The sequence below is a fragment of the Theropithecus gelada genome, chromosome 10 (assembly GCF_003255815.1).
Source record: "Theropithecus gelada isolate Dixy chromosome 10, Tgel_1.0, whole genome shotgun sequence".
NCBI lineage: Eukaryota > Metazoa > Chordata > Mammalia > Primates > Cercopithecidae > Theropithecus > Theropithecus gelada.
Window position 1 is genome coordinate 81,043,171 of NC_037678.1, and position 19,227 is coordinate 81,062,397.

Sequence of the window (19,227 nt, forward strand, 5' to 3'; positions counted from 1 at the left end):
TTTTCCCCCAGAAAATCAGGTCATTTGTTGTTTGCCTATTTTTGTTTTTTAATAAACCAATGTTTAAAAATTAGGAGGCTTTATATTAGAAAACTCTAGCTTTCAAGTTTCCAGCTTCTTTTAAAAAAACAGAATATCTGGCCCACATTCCCATAGAGCAATTACAGATTGGAGATAGGTAGTAGCCATTGCATTTACACAGGCCTACGTTTCCCTCTTTGCAAACTTCTCACCCCCTGCCAATTTTCCCTTACACTGTGTGGTCTCCATAGGCATGAGAACCCTGCTCTACCCTTTAACCAGTTAATCAAAGTCATTCACATTTCTCTCTATATATAAAGTATAGAGACTTGGCAGTTCCAAAGATGAAAGTGTTCTGAACAGTTAAAAATTTGTCTTTGTGCATGTCAAACTTTGAAATGTGTGAAAATCTTCCTGAAATGTACCACTTACTATCATGTTTCTAAAAAATGACTAAATAAGAGGGACAGCTCAGTACATGTTGAATGTGTGTGTTCCATAAATAAGGAATGTGTGGAGAGGGGACCAGCTGAGTTTGCCTCTGACTAGAGAAACGTCACTCAGGATCTAGGCCCACAGGCCCAGTCTTCTGATCAATACCTGTTAACCATGTGAAAAAGATACTGAACAAGGGATAAGAATACCCCTCTGATTCATTCAATTAAAGACTTCCTGGACCAAACTCAATGCCATTATAATTGGTGCCCTGGGCAATTGCTAATTGCTCTAAGTCATTTTCAGGCAAGTAGAGAGACAAAGTTATTTCATTTTTGGTAGTACGCAGTCTAGGTAATTTAAATGATCCCTATGCTAAAATGCAAATATATCCTGGATACATTTATAAAAAGATCAATTTTGATGGCCTGGCATGGTAGGTCATATCTGTAATCCCAACACTTTGGGAGGCTGAGGCAGGACGATCACTTAAGTCCAGGAGTTCCAGAGCAGCCAGTGCAACATAGCAAGACCTCATCTTTACTAAAAATATAAAAAAATTAGTCAGGTGTGGTGACCTGCACCTGTAGTCACAGATACTTGGGAAGTTGAGATAGGAGGACTGCTTGAGCCCAGGAGCTTGAGGCTACTGTAAGCTATGATTGTATCACTGCACTCCAGCCTGCACAACAGAGAGAGACCCTGTCTCAAAAAAATTTTTTAAAGAAGTAATACATTATGCTAGGCTCAGTAGTTAGTAAACGAAATATTTCAGCTTCCCTCCACCTTCGCTTACAAAAATAAATGTTAGAGAAATAACACCAGAGAAATGATTTAGGAATTAAACTAAAGAAAATGACTGGGTAGCTCTAAAGGAATATGATGATAAAAACACTGCTGTAAAGACAAAGCCTAGGCCGTGGGCAATGGGAGGCAGAGCAGCCAAGCCTGAGAGTCAGCCCCTCCCTAGCATGGAATCCCAGAAGACAGCCAATATTCCTGACTCCTAGAGAACACAAAGCAATACTCTCCATGGGGAAACATGGAGAGTATTGGTCACCCAGAGCCCCAGGTGACCAAATAACAATCAACCGACTGTACATCATGTATTAGAATTCGCAGGTAGATATGCAATAACGATGTGTAAAATGTACAAAAAATTAAAAATGGAATAAACATGAAACGTGAACACAAGCTGACTGTCATGGTTCCTTTGCCATCTCTGAACCGACTTAGATGTGGAAACCTGGAAAGGGTCCATGAAATTCCATGGTTTATAACCCTTCAGTTGTTTTCCCATTATCCAAACTGCAGATCTATTAGCTGCCCAATTATTTTGTCCCAAAGATTTCCAGGATCTTCTTAGCCACTGTTAGATTCCTGTGGCTCAAGGCACCCTGACTGCTACTTCAATTTTGCTATGCATTATAAGTAGTTAAGGCCACCTTAACTCTTAACAGTAAGCACTGCTACTTAGCCTCTGTTGTTCTGGGCCCCATCATCCGAGCAATATTAGGAAGATCAACTCCTGGACAGCTTCTTCAAATGTCAACCCCAGCCCATAGATGGCAGCCTTTTCAGACCAGCTTCTCAAATGTGTCAGCACTCCTCTTCAGGATCCCTTACTGTCTCTGTGAAGGTAGTGTCCTCTGGGTCTTCTTCGTTAGAAATAGTCAAGTGATAGGTTTGAAGATTGTACCTAAAACCTTTTTAACATGCATTCTAACGTCCGTCCTCTCTGAGCTATCGGACACTTTATTGAGACTGTTAAAGAACTTGTGGCATTTCCTCATTTGCTATAGGCCATCAGAGCATACAGAATTTGAAGAACCATCCCAGAAAACTACTGGGATCAGCTCCAAGTGTCCTTGACAAACAACTGAATCTTGACTTATGAGTGAGTGCCTCTATATCAGTGAACACCCTCTGATCTAGCATTGTACTCTATGGTAAACGCAAATGATAACAATCACTTAAGCATATCCTAAGAACGACCCTGTATGGTGCACCTGAATGCAGTTGGGAATTCTGAGCTAGGGAATCCAGGAGTGGATTAATAACCCAGAGAGCTATTCCTTTCCTATGAGGAACATCTGGGCCCCATCCTGTCCTGTGGAATGTGGGCTGTACAGGGGTTTGAGGCCCTGTGTGTGGGGTTAAAAGGTTTCCAGGTAGAGGTTATTAGGGGAGGGGGCTAAGTGAACATGCTATATAAACTGCATGCTTTTTGCAAGTAGTTGTGGTTCTCTTGTCCAGCTCACCACCACTGGACTCTCTCCCCTGTATGTAAGCCCTTCATGAGACCCCATGTCTTGTTTACTGGCTCTGGGTCTCTTCTTCTGCCTCTTGAACCTGGTGCCATCCCCACTGAAGTCAATAGGAGTTCAGCACAATATATATACTCCTCTCCACTCTAATACACTCAAGGTCCAGTCCCGGGTGGGTTTCAAGGTACTTCAATTGTTCAGTGGGTAGGCTATTTCCCCCTGGAGGTGGCTGGTACTTCTCCCCTGAGTCTACACTCTAGTTATCAGCATGGAAACAATGAGCAGTGGCAGAGAAAGATCTTAAGGCATGCAAGAACGATTTCATAAGGCACCTGCTTCAGGTGAGATTCCTACACAACTGTTGGGCAAGGAAAGCTGTTCTTCTCTGTCAGAAAAAGAAGGATGACTCCTGTCTTCCAGGGTGGTTTAAGGGAACTTAGGGGTTTAAGGTCCTCAATCTCATCCATCCAAATGAACTCATCCCACGTCTCCTTATTCCGATCATGGCCCTGAGTTTGAAATAGGAGATTTTACAAAGCTGTGTATCCTGTCTCCTTGGCAGCCCTACCAGCCTTATAGTCAGATCCTGGGCCTGGGTTACATCACAGTCTGCCCTGCAGTGACCAGAGATTAGTCTCCTTTAAAGTAGCCATAGATGCCCTCTGGCTTTCAGAGCATGCCTTAAGTAGGCAATGAACCATCCTCAGCTTAACATTTTCTTTCCTCAGGTCAAAAGTAGCCATCTACTTCACAATCTGCATAATTATCAGTGCTTTAATAGCTACTGTGTGTTGCAGCTACTACGTCTCCTAACACCTGACCTTCCACTTAAGCCATATCCCAATTTACTACAGATGAGAGTTTAAGTAATTTTAATGCTGCTGCCTGCTAGGGTTTATTTTCATCCCAATTTACGACTAAATATATGATCCCTATTGCTTTCAGACACGTCAGTAATCAAATTCCAAAGTCCTACCAGTAGGGAATCTTGTCTGTAACTACTTGTTTTAGTTCAGTTTCCCTAGGACACTGAACCTGAGACATGCATTAAGTGCTGAGGTTTTAATTGGAATATGCAATCCAAAGGTGGGAAAGAGATGAGACAGGAAATGAAGCAGGGAAGGGTGAGCAGCAAGACAAAGTGAGATGTTACTGTTGTGACCACTGCATTACCGTGAAGAAATAGAGCCAGTGGTTCAGCAATGCATCTGCTATGTGACATGCGACACTTCTAAACATGCTGGACAGAGACATGCTGTACTTGAGAAAGAGTTCATCAGAGAGAGAAATGGAAACGGAATTTACCTGCCTGGCTACCTTCTCTTTCCCACAGGAGCAAGATGCTCTCAACCAGGTACAATCTTGCCCCTAGGGAAACATTTGGCAAGAGATAGTTTTATGTCTAGAGGCATTTTTTATTTTCACTACTTGGGGGTGCTATTGGCACCTAGTGGGTAAAGGCCAAGGGTGCTGCTAAATGTGCTGCAAGGCACAGGACAGTATCCCATGAGAATTACGCAGTCCAAAATGCCATCACTGCTGCCGTTGAGAGACCCTAATCTAAGTGCTGGAAAAATCAAGAAAATCTGAAGAGATAAATTAGATGTGTCTAATTAAAAAAAAAAAAACAAAAAAAAAAAAACAAGAAAAGATGAAAGATATGGAAGGCATTTCACAGAAGAGAACACACACAGGGAAAACTAAACACGAAAAGATGCCGAACCTCATTAGTTACCAGGGAAAATCAAAACACAGCAAGATTCCATTTCACACTCAACTGATTGGCAAAAATTAAGATATCAAGAACACTAGGCATGAAGAGAATGGTGTTCAAAGGGAATAGTCATATACCACTTGTTGGGAGTGTAAATTGCTACCAATTCTGTGGGAAAGAGTTTAATACATATTATGTTGTAAAATTGATCATATGTGTATTTAAGGTGACCACTTATACCATTTTGATCGAGACTGTCCTAGTTTTAGCACCAAAAGTCTTACATCCTGGAAAACTCCTCAGTTCCAGGCAAACCGAGATGGTTGGTTACCTACACATCTTACATCCTAGGAATCCACTTCTACATATACTTCCCTGAAACACTCTTGCACAGGCACCAGGAGAGATATAAAAATGATCATAGTACCATTTTTCATAATAGCAGATAATGGAAACAACAGAAATATCAATCTATAAAAGAACAGAAAAATAGACTGTGATATATTAACACAATGTAGTATTACTTAGCTGTGAAAATGAACTACGAAATTTCTATTCTGCCTCTGAGGAGCTTGAGATGCTAATGTTAGCCTGTTATGCTTCACAGTAAAATCTGCTGCACCTGGTGACTTGGGCGAGCTCCACACTTGCAACACAGACCCAGGAGTACAATGAAAGTGGCTTTGGAAAACTGTAGAATAGAGCTGCTATTCAATTTACACAACTCAGTCTCAGAGTGGAGAAATCCATGAATTGAAAATTACCAACTCACACACATACCGCAATGGAAACACACACATGCACAAATCTCTACATAAATATATCTCTGACATCAGCAGTCTTCACAGAGACTTGGCCTTATGAGAATCTAGAGCCTTGGAATTTGCTTGTGACCATAAGCCAAACTCTTCATTAGTTTTCACAAAAACCTACTCACTATGCTTAACATGCTTATAAAAGTTGTCTCATAGAAAGAGTTTCTATCATGCAATCTGCATCATCACAATAGCTCCGTGAAGCCTCGAACACAGTCAAATGCTGAAAAGTTATTTCCTTCAGGCCTGCTTTCAACCACATTATTTTCTTCAATCACTTATAAAGGTATTTCCTCCCTCCTCTTTTCTTGTTGAAATAAATACACATTCTACAAACTCCTTTTTTTTTGAGACAGGGTGTGTTGCTCTGTCTCACAAGCTGGAGTGCACTGGTGCAATCTTGGCTCACTGAAACCTCTGCCTCCCAGGTTCAAGTGATCCTCCCACCTCAGTCTCCCCAGTAGCTGGAACTACAGGCGCACACCACCCTGCCTGGCTAATTTTTTTTTTTTTTTTTTAGATGGGGTTTCGCCATGTAGTCCAGGCTGATCTTGAACTCTTGAGCTCAAGCCATCCACCTGCCTCAGCCTCCCAAAGTGCTGGGATTACAGGTATGAGCCACCAAGCCCAACCTACAAATTTTTTTCTAAGATATAATCTTAACAATTTTGGTAACCCTATTACCACAATAGTCTGTACAATCAACCATTCATTCATCCATCGACCTAACTTTGTTCATCTTCCCATTTGCCTGTCACTTTTTCATAAACATATTATTCTGTCTGCAAGTTAACTTTCATTTTCCTGAATTCTGGTACATTTTACAGATTTCTTGTCTTTAATCCTCCTCTCTCTCCCTCACCATTAGATGCCTTAATTCCCAAGTAACCTGACAGCATTATGGAACACTATGTTCCCGTGTCTTTAAATACAAACTATCCTGCTTCCTTTCCTTCCCTTTCTGTTCCTTTCCCTTCCCTTCCCTTCCCTTCCCTTCCCTTCCCTTCCCTTCCCTTCCCGCCCCGCCCCGCCCCGCCCCGCCCCGCCCCGCCCCGCCCCGCCTCGCCTCGCCTCGCCTCGCCTCGCCTTGCCTTTCCTTTCCTTTCCTTTTCTCTTTTCTTTTGAGACAGGGTCTTGCTCTGTTGTCTAGGCTGGAGTGCAGTGGTACGATCACAGCTTACTTCCTAGGCCCAAGTGATCCTCCCACCTCAGCCTCCCACCTCTCTGCTGGGATCACAGGCAGTGCCACCATGCTCAGCTAATTTACTTTATTTTTTTTGTAGAGATAGGGTCTATATTGCCCATGCTGGTCTCAAACTCCTGGGCTCAAGTGATCCTTCTACCTCAGCCTCTTAAAGTGCTGGGATTATAGGCATGAGCCATGGTGCCCAGCCCCTTCTTGCTTTAAATTCTCTTCCTATCTTATTTGGCTAGGGAATGCCTACTTATTCTGTAATCTTTTATCCAGATATTTTCTTCCTGGTAGATTGTTTGCAGTCTAGTTCTTCCCCTTCCTTTATCAATGTCCTTTTGCAATGTGACTTTGAACCTCTAACCAGGAGGTAGAGTCTATTTCCACATCCCTTAAATCTGAGCTGGCCTGTGAATTTCTTTGGTCTATATGTTATAGAAGTGATTGTTCTGAGGCCAGGCCTTGAGCAGACTTGCACACTTATACTTATTCTCTTGAATGAGTGATCCACATGGCTCAGTTGCCATTGAATAACTCTTGGTTAGCCTGCTGGAGAAGAGACTTTCCCTAGACACATCCAGTCAATCACCAGACATGGGAGTGAAGCATCTGAGACTATTCAGCCCCAGCCAACCTGTCAGCAGACTACAGAGCAAACCTAGCTAAGATCAGCCAAGCTTAGTCCAAGTCAGTAGAAGTCCCCAGCTCACCCACAGGCTCATGATTAATAACACATGCTTATTATTTTAAGTCACTGAGTTATAGGGCTATTTGTTATACAGCAACAAGTGATACTCTCTTTCCTGATCATGTTCAATAGCTACAACATACCTCTAGTACAGCTCTTATAATACTATAGTTGTTTTTTTGTTTTTTTGGTTTTTTTTTTTGTCTTTCTCTTCCATAAACACAGAACTCCTTGGGAACAAGGACAATTTTTGTTTTGTATCTCAGAATCTAAATAGTGCCTGCTGACTTTTTAATAGATGAGTGTCAGAAAAATATCAATGATTAATTAGTTAATTAAGGATTATAATGTTGCCTAAGACAAGGGACTCTTTAGGAGGCAGACAAACCCAGGTTTGAATCCCAAACTTCAAATGTTACTTCAGACAATTTGGTTAACCTTGATAAGCCTTGTGTGGTCATCTCTAAATTAAAGACTGGAATAATATACATCCTGCAAGACTGTGATATTATATAGATATATAATCATGCATAAATATCTCCACCTGACACAGAGTGGATATCCAACAGATAAGAATTAAATGATAAAATGCATGTAAAGCATTTAATATAGGACTTGGCTTCTAGTTGCTCAATAAATGATAGCTCCATTCAAATGATCATGATCATCACCATCATCTTTGTTGTCACTTCTTCTAGCAGAAACTGTAGGTGCTCTGTTCTCATCTCATTGGCAGTTATTATTGTTGTGCAAGTTGACCTGATGGTGACTTTTAATAGCAAACATCTGGGACTCTGCCTGAGGGCTTCCTCTGGCTGCTAGAGTTTTCTTGGTCTACACGTATAGTAAGTTACAAATATCAGGGAGTTAACACTCCATACCTCCACCTAAGGGAGCAGCCCTTAGTTGAGATAGATGGGAGAAGATAGCTAAATACCCTAATTTCCATGCCCTTGGTTGGGATAAATCCAAGTTATGTTCTGTGCTGTATCCCAAAGTTATCTAATGTGATTATACCCCTCTTGATCACAGAAATGATAAGGCATCTTTTTTGTCTTCCTTTTTTCCTCTGTCTCACATCTGCACTACCCTACAAATGTATGCTGGCATCACCTCCGATTAAACACCACTCCATTTTTTTTTGTTTCACTCTCTGCTTCTGAACAAATCGACCTAAGGCACCATTACTCTTTCTAGTTTATGTTAGTCTTGTTGCTTCAGAATCCAATCATTTCTTAAGGAACTTTGACTTCCATTTGAAAGGCCTAGCCTCTTAATGATCTCTCCAGCTAATCAAAGATATTTATCTAGTCCAGTGGATGACAAGACTAATCACAGAATGGGGTATGTCATATTTAGGTCTTCTGTTTTCATCCTGGCTCAATTCTCTAAGTATATGAGAAAAGGGTTAACTTGTGCACCGTGGGTAGCTCTTTGCAGATCTTGATGGGCACCTGGAAACATGGTATTGATTCTGGCCAAGTCAGAGGTGAAATGTACTAGCTAGTGATGTATAAGGTGCTGTGAAAAGTCTAAAACCCCACCAGCATCCTGTACCAGTTTGTCTATGCTGTTTATCAAAACTGTACTGATTGATGGTTTGCACCTGTTTACTTGTTAACAAAGCTTGCGTTTAGCTACCTGAGCTGTGTGGTACAAAATACCCCTCAGTAAGCTTGAGCCTTGGCTCTCCTGTGAACTTGTAGGGTCTCACGAGACTTTTTAATTATCCAGCACTGTATAATTGCTGCATTGGGGTTGTTTTCTAATGACCAAAATCTTTACAGAAGGATCTGGGGTGGAGGAAGGAAGAATTCCTGCACCATACAAGTTTAGAACCATTTCAGACAGTTATGAATATTGGAAAGCAAGCTGCACTTTGCTGAGATCTTAAAATACTGTTCAGTTGAGCTATCAAGAATAACTCTTCTGAGCACAGACTTTAGGGTTGTCCACCCTCCAACAGTAGCTGTTGGCTTCTTGCAAATTTGGACCTACAAGGTCATAGCATACATTTCTTTTCCTCCCTTCCCTCCCCTATGGACATTGCACAATGGTTACATAATCCAAGATGTGAAACCCTCACTGCACAGACGATACGTTTCTCTGGTAACCATTGCTTAAATCCATATATTCTCATCTTTTTAAAGCACCAATTTGAAGTTGGATTTTAATTTTCCCTTCAACATTCCATCTATGAATAACCTAGTATGAAAGTTTTAATCTTGAAGTTATGCTTGACTGACCTAAGCCACTAGTCCTCAAAAAACTCTTGTTTCTCATCTAGAAGGACACCCTTCCCACAGGCTGCCTCTCAGTGTCTTGAGCAACAATGTTCTTAGAAGTCAGGAGCCATCCAGGAAGCAGGAGAAGAGCTGCAAACGCATCTGGAATGCTCAAGTCTCTGAGTGTTACAAGATAACCCACCTAGAATATGAGATTTCAGGGCAGAATTTTCTTTATTTTCACAATTTGACATCAACACCCTCTAAGTTTCAGAAGCAGGCCACAGACATATACATCATAAACAGTTCTTTGAAATAGCGGAATAAATTATAACCTGACTATTGTGTATTAAAACACCAATAGACAGCGTACCCTGCATATGGAAATTAGAATTATATTTGGAGATTCATAAGGAGCTTGGGTGGTCATCTATGCCCAAATATCTTTCAAATTCATCCATCTCCATTGCCACATCCCTAAGCCAAGTCAGCAGTATCTTTTATGTGGGTAAGAGCACCCTGTTTTCAGCTCCTGCAACCCCATTCATACTAGTTGGCTATAATAAAGAAGAATGGCCTTTAAAAAATATAAATTCTTTCATTCACCTGCTAATGACTCTCCAATAACTTCCATCTTTATTAAAATAAAACGAAGACACTTTCCCACATCTAAACAGCTCTCAAGCTTCATCTCGTACATCCTGCTTCTCCAAAGCCCCTCTCTTAAAGTGATATTGGCCTGGTTTCCAAACCTTGAATATATCCACATGGATCCTGGTTCGTGACACATGGAAGGTATGATCTTCAAACCCTACTCAGCTGGATTTTTTCTATCACTCAGTGCTCAGCTCAAATTCTCTAAGTGTTCTGCTCTGACACTCAAACTAAAGTAGTCCCTCATCCCTTATCTCATTAACCTGCTTGTCGTGTTCATAAACATTATCAATGGTTGTCAGTTTCCTTTTCATTTATTTACTTACCCTTTCCACTGAAATCACTGGAATGTCAGTTTCTGCAAGGTCATAAGCTTGCCCTTTTAGTTTCCAGTGCCTACAATAGTTTGCAGGCCTATAGTAGTCACCCAGAGAATATTGTTGAATCAATACATGCATGTTTCTGTGTTTTTAGTATTGTTTAATTTAAAATACATTTTAAAAGGACAAAACCATAAGGTAATTTATTCCCCTACCTTTATATGATGGCTGTGGATGAATTAAAGACTCCAGAGGAGTGTGGCTATTTCTATTCTGCAGCTTTTCGTTGGTGCTTGTCAGTCTTCTTCATTTTTTCTCAGTGTTCATTTTGGCAAGAGGTGGAAGCATTTCACCACAATGTATTTCTGTAACAATATAGTACCAAAATGACTCAGAACCCCACTAACATTATGCTGTGCTTAAAAATAAACAAAACATATAGCCACATTTACTTTACATTCTCCCACATGCAGTGCATTCTTTTTTACTGTTTCTGTCATTTTCTCAGGCATGCAGCTACGGATCTGTATGTTATTACCTGGATACCTCAGGGAGGATTAGACTCCTCTTAGTACCTTGGCTGCATCTGTACCACAGCATTTTCTCCACTATGAATAATTATTCTATTACAAATCCATCTCTCCAATAGATGGCGAACCTTGTTTGCTCCCTGAATCTCTGGGGCCTAGCCCACTAACTGGTAATCATACATTTTCAATACAGTCAATTCTTGATATTTGCAGTAGTTATGATTATGAAGTCACCACAAACACTAAGTTAGCAAATACTGAAGCATTGTTCCTAGGAGAAATAGAGGGTTAGGTTTCTGCAAGTCTGGCTCCAATATTTTTGTCAAATAACCAGTACATAACTCTGTTTTATGTGTGTCAGTGTGTATACATATTGTTGATTTATTAAGATGGAACTCACAATCAACAGCACTGTAGCTCATGCCTCAACAAAGATTTTCTAACACATGTGTTTTCTCCATAAGGCACGTGACAGCCTATTGTGCTTAGGAACATGAGACAGCATGTCAGCCCCACACTATGGGGCCATTTCAAACCATGGAATCACCAACATTAAGCACAAAAATGTAAAAGCTATGAGAAGGTAAATCTGTAAATATGAAATCACAAATAAACCCCGTCTCTACTAAAAATACAAAAAATTAGCCGGGCACGGTGGCGGGCGCCTGTAGTCCCAGCTACTTGGGAGGCTGAGGCGGGAGAATGGCGTGAACCCGGGAGGCGGAGCTTGCAGTGAGCCGAGATCACGCCACTGCACTCCAGCCTGGGAGACACAGTGAGACTCCGTCTCAAAAAAAAAAAAAAAAAAAAGAGAATCAACTATATACATATTGGCTGAATCACAGTTATATGAGGATTATACAAATTCCCAACCTTGTTTATGGTTCAGCATACCCCTGCCATTTAAATGAGTAAATAATAAATATTATAGTTAGGGTAGAAAGGGACTACATACAGATTTTACATTCTTCATGAAAGACCCAGGAACCGAAAGCAAATATTATTTCTTATATTCTCTCTTGTCCTATTAAAAACACAAATTCCAGCAATCCTAACAAAATATTAATAACATTAACTGCAGAAATAGAAAAAGGAATCCTAAAATTCATGCAGAAACACAAAAGACTCCAAATAACTAAAGCAATCCTGAGCATAAAGAATAAAACTGGAGGCATTCAAGTACTTGATTTCAGATTATACTACAAAGTTACAGTAACCAAACCAACATGGTACTGGCATGAAAACAGACAAGCCAATGAATAGAACAGAATAAAAGTCACGGAAATAAATCCACACACTTACAGGCAACTAATTTTGACAAAGGCTCCACGAACATACATTGGGGAAAGGACAGTCTCTTTAATAAACGATGCTAGGAAAACTGGATATATATATACAGAAAAGTGAAACTAGACCCTTCTCTCTCACTATATGCAAAAATCAACTTAAAATTGATTAAAGACTTAAATGTAAAATCTAAACTATGAAACTACTAGAAGAAAACATTGAAGAAACATTACAAGACATTGGTCTAGGCAAAGATTTTTGGGGTAAGACCTCAAAAGAACAGGCAACAAAAACAAAAGTAGACAAATGGGATTACATCAAGCTAAAAAACTTCTGAACAGCAAAGGAAACAATTGACAAAGTGAAGAGACAATCTACAGTATGGGAGAAAATATTTGCAAATCATCCAAATAATAATAATCCAATTAAAAATGGACAAAAGACCCAAATAGACATTTCTCAAAAGAAGACATACAAATGTCCAACAGGTGTTTGAAAAAATGCTCAACATCACTAATCATCAGGGAAATGCAAATCAAAACCACAATGAGATATTATCTCAATCCAGTTAGAATGGCTATTATCAAAAAGAAAAAAAAGTAACAAATGCCGGCAAGGATGCAGAGAGAGGGAAATACTTGTATGTTGTTGGTGGGAATGTAAAGTAATACAGCCATTATGGAAAACCGCATGGAGGTTTCTCAAAAAACTAAAAATAGAACTACCATACAATCCAGCAATCTCACTGCTGAGTATATATCAAAAGAAAGGAAATCAATGTATTGAATAGATATCTCCACATCCATGTTTATTTCAGTGCTATTCATAATAGCCAAGATATGGAATCAACCTAAGTTTCCATCACTGAAAGAATGGATAAAGAAAATATGGTATATGTATACATTTAAATACTATTCAACCATAAAAAGAAATTAATTTCTGTCATTGGCAGCAATATGGATGGAACTGCAGGTTATTACATTAAGTGAAACAAGCCAGGCAAAGAAAGTGTTCTCACTCACACATGGGAGCTAAAAAAATGTAGACCTCATGGAGGTAGATGGTAGAATTATGACTTCCAGAGACTGGAAAGGAAAGTAGGGAGCAAGAGAAATGAGAAAAAGTTGATTAAAGAGTATAAAAATACAGTTAGATAGAAGGGATAAGTTCTAATACTTGGGAGTGCCGTAGGAAAATTACAGTTAACAGTAATTTACTGTATATTTCAAAATAACTAGAAGAGAAGAATTGTAATGTTCCCAATACAAAGAAAAGATAAATGTTTGAGGTGATGGATATCTCAATTACCTTGAGTTTATTTTCACATTGTATACACATATCCAAACATCACATATATCCCCAAAATATGTACAATTATGACATATCTATAAAAAAATGAAATTACAGAGACCAGGTATTTTCTTCTGCATGATATTAATTATTGCTCCTCCAATTTTCAGACAAGTTCAAAGAAAATTTCCCTGAAAATAATTATAGGTTAATAGTTTGCCTTGTCCGTTATAGGTCAACCTAAATTCCTACAAAATTGCTCCATTTTTCTCTTTGGATAAGAATAAGAAATACCAGCTTTTATTTCATTATATACACTAGTTAACTGCAAGTACAGAAGGTTCATACTTAGTTCCTTGTATTTTCTGTAAAAATGCAAATACTCTGTGAGAGGTACAATGGAGGGATCATACTTTACATGTCTATTTTCCAGTGCATTTGAAAAATGTTTAAGGCCCCCTTAGAAATATTTTCCAATTTAGTTTACTTCTCAGTATTTTCAAATAATTACCTTTAACATTGAGTTACTTTTACTTCATAGAAAGTAATTTGTTGCTAAAATTATCTTCTCAAAAACATGCTCTGGCCGGGCGCGGTGGCTCAAGCCTGTAATCCCAGCACTTTGGGAGGCCGAGACGGGCGGATCACGAGGTCAGGAGATCGAGACCATGCTGGCTAACACGGTGAAACCCCGTCTCTACTAAAAAATACAAAAAAAAAAAAAATTAGCCGGGCGAAGTGGCGGGCGCCTGTGGTCCCAGCTACTCCGGAGGCTGAGGCGGGAGAATGGCGTGAACCCGGGAGGCGGAGCTTGCAGTGAGCTGAGATCCGGCCACTGCACTCCAGCCTGGGCGACAGAGCGAGACTCCGTCTCCAAAAAAAAAAAAAAAAAATGCTCTGTGTTTTAAACTATTATCGCTAGGATCTGTAGGGCTTAGTAAAAAGCAATGCCTTATACAGGCAGCGAGAAATTCTAGAAGGATGGTTCAGACAGCTGCTTTTAAATTAATTCAAAATAGGCTAAAATACAAGTAGACGTAATTTCTTTTCTGTATCTTTTGATACCCCATTCAAATAGTTTAGAGTATCAGCAGACAAGTCACCTTGTCAAGGAATGCAATTTTAAAATTGATATAATCGTGTGGGTCTACTGCATAATGATAAGATAATTCAACATATTTGACAGAAGTAATACTTTGATCCAGAAAAATAAAACTAAATACATTTTGTAAATTTCTGTATTTTGTTAGCATCATTATATTACATTTTCTATATAACCATTTTGAGTTTATTTTCTAAGAATTCGTACTACTTTTAATTTTCTATTTACACTACAAATAGCCAAATTAATCAAAGAAATATTAGATATCATAAAATTACGTTAAGACATTCTCAAATCATCACTAAAACTCTCCTCTCATATTTCTTCCTTTAAAATATGCCATTAAGAAGCCCTTACCCATATACCTCTGCTAAAGCCATATTACCATTACTGACTTAAAAAGCAATCTGGGGTCTGGGTGTGGTGGCTCACCCTGTATTCCCAGCACTTTGGAAGGCAGCGGCAAGCTGATCACATGAGCTCATGAATTTGAGACCAGCCTGAGTAACATGGCAAAACCCCGCCTCCACAAAAAATACAAAAATGAGCTGGGTGTGGTGGTGCACACCTGTAGTCCCAGCTACTTGGGAGGGCTGGGGTAGGGGGATGGCTTGAGCCTGAGAGATAGAGGTTGCAGTGAGCTGAGATCACACCACTGTACTCCAGCTTGGATGACAGAGCCAGACCTTATCTCAAAAAAAAAAAAAAAAGAAAGAAATCTGAATGCTGAATGTTAGTAGACTATGTTCAGACAACAGCTATACCATTCTGAACATGTTGATAATGCACATTTTAACAAAAGGTACAGATGTCAATTAAATTTAGTATTTGCATTTCCAACCTTCAAGAGTAAGGGGTTGGCTTTGTATCCACAGACTGGCTCCACCTTTTACTAGCTGCACGATTTGAGGCAATTTATTATTCCCTGAGATTATTTACTCATCTGAAAGATGGAGATGAATACCATTTCCTATAAAATAGCCTACACAGAGTACCTGGCCAATAATGAATAGTAAAAAAAATTAGTGTGCATTTTTTACCAAGTACAAAACCACTCCAAGCAGCATTTTAGTCACTGAATTTAGCTCTTCAAGCCAAAAATCAATGGCCTGATATCTGTGAATAATTTGAAACAGAAACAAGCAAACAAACAATCCTAAATGTCCTAGCTTACCCACATTTTGACTTACATGTAAGATAAGCATCTCTATGGTTTGATATGTGTGTGTGTGTTATAAAAAGGGGTACACCCATCAGAGAAGCATAACTAAGCTTTCACATAAGTTTATGCCACTTTGTTTTTGTTTTCTTGTTTTGTTTTGTTTTTGAGACCAAGGAACAAGTCTCACTCTGTTGCCCAGGCTGGAGTGCAGTGGCACCATTTTGGCTCACTGCAACCTCCACCTCCCAGGTTCAAGTGATTCTCCTGCCTCAGCCTCCCGAGTAGCTGGGATTACAGGTGCCTGCCACCATGCTTGGCTAATTTTTGTATTTTTAGTAGAGACAGGGTTTCACCGTGTTGGCCAGGCTGGTCTCGAATTCCTTACCTCAGGTGATACACCTGCCTCGGCCTCCCAAAGTGCTGGGATTACAGGCCTGAGCCACCATGCCCGGCCACCATTTTGTACTTTATTTACACAGATTCTCTGGACATTTTACTCCTATATTGGGGATGTTGGCCATCAGATGCTCATTCATAATATACCTTCAAAACATATGGCACCCGACTCTGAGATATGAATATACTATTAGGCACATTGGTAAGTGACCAATATAAATAATATATTCATATCTCAGAGTTAATGAACCTTCTTCTGTTTTATATACAATAGAACTTTAGAGTTTTAAAACTGTAAAATTTAAACTTTAAAATTTTTAAACTCTAAAATTCTATTGTATATGAAACAGTAGGAAGATTTACTATCAGCTCTACTAGTATAAACAGTCTCTGCATTCTTTTTTCCCCTCCTGACATTCAAGGATGGCAGCCCCTTATGCAAATACATTTCAAGGTAATTTAGAGACAGGAAGGGTTCCATCAGATCTGCAATTTTAGAAAAGCTGGTGTATTACTCACCCTTTCATCCACTTTTCCTTATATCCAGAGATGCAATTTTGTGAGTAGTAGGTTTGATGCGTGGTCTGTGCCATTATGTTAGGAAAATAGGACTTTGTCCTCCCCTCAAGGAGAATGGCCTCAAGACCTTGCCCTCATTAATATTGAGTTCTGGCCAGATAAACTCCAGTGGGTTGTGAAATCATGAAAGATGCTAAATCCCATTGAGTTAAAACATTCCAACAACTCTGAGACATTAAAGTAAGAGGAGAAAAAGAAGAAACTGAATTGAGAAAACTCAACATATAACATATTTTTTAACCTATTGTCTTTACTAGGATAGAACCTTTCCAAAAAAAAAATCCACTATGGATCATCCTTCTTAGAAATATGTCTTCATCACTCTGCCAGTTTTTCTGTGTGTATACTTTATAACATGGATAATTTTAACACTTTCAGTTAGATGCTGCATTCCTCATCCAGTAGGTGAACTCCAAGTACACAAAAGGGTTCCATTACCGGGTTTGACAGTGTAAAAGCCAAGCAGAAAACAAGCTGGCAGAGACAGTTTAATATAAACCTCCTCTGAGGATTTGAAAACAACATCACATTTGTTTCCTGCTACTCATCTGCCCCTCTGTGATCTTTGTCTCTATATACAATAAAATATTTATAGCCAGAGCTCAGCATCTTTTCCTTCACTGTTGGAATAAGGTACGTTCTGCATCCAGAGGAGAAAGCAACATAATAGAAACTCTAAAAATTTGAATAAATAACTTTTGGTATGTAGAAAACCTAACCCACTCACCAGTGGATTTTCTTTCATTCAAAACAAGAACGCTGTGACATATGGGACTGCATTTTTGCAGAAATTATTTATGTGTTTGTCAATTGCAGGAAATCCCCTGTAGAGAAAGTTCTCAGAGCATACAGAACTATAGGCTGTTTTGGGATTTCCCCAAATACAGATTGAGCACTATTTTATTTTTCTTTTCAGCTAATAATAAAACTCAGTTTTTGAAAACATCCTCACCTTTTTCTACAGGAAAATATCTGGTTTTGAGTTTCTGGCCTCTTTGAGACATTTCCCTTGAGACAATAGAAACATTGAGCTTTCTAGGACTATGAACTATAATATTCTCACATTACTACTCTTTTTTTTTTCCATCTAGAGAGCAGTTTATAATGTGTTGGTTTTTATTTTTGGAGTAACTCTTCTTTACACTGAAAAGTCAAGTGAACAATTATGTTTAGATGTATTGGTTTTTCTGCTCCAATAGAAAAAGCACTTAAAGCCTGTGTTAACTAGATGACCCAGGTTCTAGCCCATTGTACTTGCCTTTTAAATTTAATTGACTAAACTGGTCTGTCTCTGGGCTTCCTCATCCTAAAACCAATGTAATAACAGCATGTACTTCCTCTATAACACCTACTTACACAATTTTCAGAGGATTAAATACAATGATTTGTGTGCGAGAACTTTAGATACTCCAAGGTACTACACAACATTAGGTTTAGAAAGCTATTTTAATTCCTGTGTTTAAGTTATACGGAAATTAACTTAAAATTTAATCTGACACCTAAAATGGTAAAAGATAACAGTTTAAAGCTGCATCGTAATGTCTTGGAAGTGTGTGAATTCGCTAACCTTCACTTCAGTGAATCTGCATCTGTCCAAGCTGATCCTGCTGAGTTTAGATTTCCTAAGACAAAAGATGAGATGGGAGAAGAGTGGTGACAGAGTTATACAGAGATAAATGTGCTACTAGGAAGTGAGTTTTTCATCATCACTCTCCTTCTTTTTTATTTTTATTATTATACTTTAAGTTCGAGGATACATGTGCACAACGTGCAGGTATGTTACATATGTATACATGTGCCATGTTGGTGTGCTGCAGCCATTAATTTGTCATTTACATTAGGTATATCTCCTAATGCTATCCCTGCCCCCTCCCCTCACCCCATGACAGGCCCCAGTGTGTGATGTTCCCCTTCCTGTGTCCAAGTGTTCTCCTTGTTCAATTCCCTCCTATAAGTGAGAACATGTGATGTTTGGTTTTTGTGATAGTTTGCTGAGAATGATGGTTTCCAGCTTCATCCATGTCCCTACAAAGGAAATTAATTTATCCTTTTTTATGGCTGCATAGTATTCCATGGTGTATATGTGCCACATTTTCTTAATCCAGTCTATCATTGATGGATATTTGGGTTGGTTCCAAGTGTTTGCTATTGTGAATAGTGCCACAATAAACATACGTGTGCATATGTCTTCATAGCAGCTTGATTTATAACACTTTGGGTATATACCCAGTAATGGGATGCCTAGGTCAAATGGTATTTCTAGTTCTAGATCCTTAAGGAATCGCCACACTGTCTTCCACAATGGTTGAACTAGTTTACAGTCCCATCAACAGTGTGAAAGTATTCCTATTTCTCCACATCCTCTCCAGCACCTGTTATTTCCTGACTTTTTAATGATCGCCATTCTAATTGGTGTGAGTTGGTATCTCATTGTGGTTTTGATTTGCATTTCTCTGATGACCAGTGATGATGAACATTATTTCATGTGTCTGTTGGCTGCATAAATGTCTTCTTTTGAGAAGTGTCTGTTCATATCCTTTGCCCACTTTT

At 39.2% G+C, this 19,227-nt stretch overlaps 1 protein-coding gene across 3 annotated transcripts in view; it reads right to left on the reverse strand.

Annotated features, from left to right (window-relative positions):
• PAK5 (p21 (RAC1) activated kinase 5) overlaps positions 1–19,227 on the reverse strand; it is a 302,429-nt gene that overhangs the window by 161,398 nt on the left and 121,804 nt on the right. For 2 of the 3 annotated variants that reach the window (XM_025399265.1, XM_025399266.1), the window contains one exon: positions 10,547–10,696. The gene's annotated coding sequence lies outside the window, so the exon portion shown is untranslated. Of the gene's footprint in view, positions 1–10,546; positions 10,697–18,244; positions 18,300–19,227 lie in introns of all 3 variants that reach the window. The other variant, XM_025399267.1, reaches the window with a different exon arrangement.